The sequence below is a fragment of the Amblyomma maculatum genome, chromosome 7, assembly GCF_055883805.1.
Source record: "Amblyomma maculatum isolate TAMU_Amacu chromosome 7, ASM5588380v1, whole genome shotgun sequence".
NCBI lineage: Eukaryota > Metazoa > Arthropoda > Arachnida > Ixodida > Ixodidae > Amblyomma > Amblyomma maculatum.
This window is the reverse complement of record NC_139350.1, coordinates 109,931,306-109,932,581: the sequence shown is the minus strand read 5'-3', so window position 1 is coordinate 109,932,581 and position 1,276 is coordinate 109,931,306. Positions and strand designations below refer to the sequence as shown.

General features: G+C 48.0%; 1 non-coding gene across 1 annotated transcript; it reads right to left on the bottom strand.

Annotated features, from left to right (window-relative positions):
- Positions 1-574: 574 nt before the first annotated feature.
- TRNAP-CGG (transfer RNA proline (anticodon CGG)) lies at positions 575-647 on the bottom strand. The gene has a single exon. It is a non-coding gene; the product is annotated as a tRNA-Pro (tRNA).
- Between the last annotated feature and the right edge of the window lie 629 nt (positions 648-1,276).

The window sequence follows — 1,276 nt, the reverse complement described above, 5'->3', positions numbered from 1 at the left end:
TCTTTTATTTTACTTCGGTAATCACTTAAAATAATAATGTAATCTGTTTAGGGGAAAGATAAACACAAAAAAGAAGGAAAGACAAACGTGCCGATGGTGAGAACCGAACCCAGGACCTCCGAATATCGAGTCCGGTGTTCTTCCAACTGAGCTGCATCAGCCGCTGTCCCACCTGCTACTTTCTTGGGTATTAACGTTGTCTGTATACGAATCTTGAGTGTGTTCACCAGCGCCGCCCTCAAGCTTAGCGGTGGACGTGGAACGTCCTTTTGTTACCGCCAGCGTCACGTAGCACGTGATCAAGAGCGAGGGCGAAAGCTTCGCTAGAACCCTCTTACACTACCTATGGCTTCAAGACTGCCAGAACCGAGACCCCCATAGGCTACAAGCAGGTAAATGAAGGGCAAATGGGGGTACTCGATATAATACATGAAGAAAAGAAGTAAACAGTCGACGAGCCAAGGAAAGCATTGGGGATGGTACTTTGTCTTTTTTTTACTTCGGTAATCACCTAAACTAGTAATGTAATCTGTTCAGGGGAAAAATAAACACAAAGTAAAAGAAAAGACAAATGTGCCGATGGTGGGAACCGAACCCACGACCTCCGAATACCGCGTCCGGTGCTCTTCCAACTGAGCCACATCAGCCGCTGTCCCACCTGCTACTTTCTTGGGTATTAGCTTTTTCTGTATACGTACCTTCAGAGTGTTCTCCAGCGCCGCCCTCAACCATAGCGGTGGACGCGGAACGTCCTTCTGTTACCGCCAGCGTCACGTAGAACGTGGTAAAGAGCGAGGGCGAAAGCTTTGCTAGAACCCCCTTACGCTACCTTTGGCTTGAAGACTGCCAAATCCGAGACCCCCGTAGGCTACAAGCAGATAAATGAAGGGCAAATGGGGGTAGTCGATAGAATACAAGAATAGAAGTCAACAGTCGGCGAGACGAGGGAAAGCATTGGGGATGGTACTTTGTCTTTTTTTTTTACTTCGGTAATCACTTAAACTAATAATGTAATCTTTTTAGGGGAAAGATAAAGACAAACGTACCGATGGTGAGAACCGAACGCACGACCTCCGAATATCGCGTCCGGTGTTCTTCCAACTGAGCTGCATCAGCCGCTGTCCCACCTGCTCCTTTCTTGGTTATTAACGTTGTCTGTATACGAATCTTGAGTGTGTTCACCAGCGCCGCCCTCAAGCTTAGCGGTGGACGTGGAACGTCCTTTTGTTACCGCCAGCGTCACGTAGCACGTGATCAAGAGCGACGGCGAAAGCTT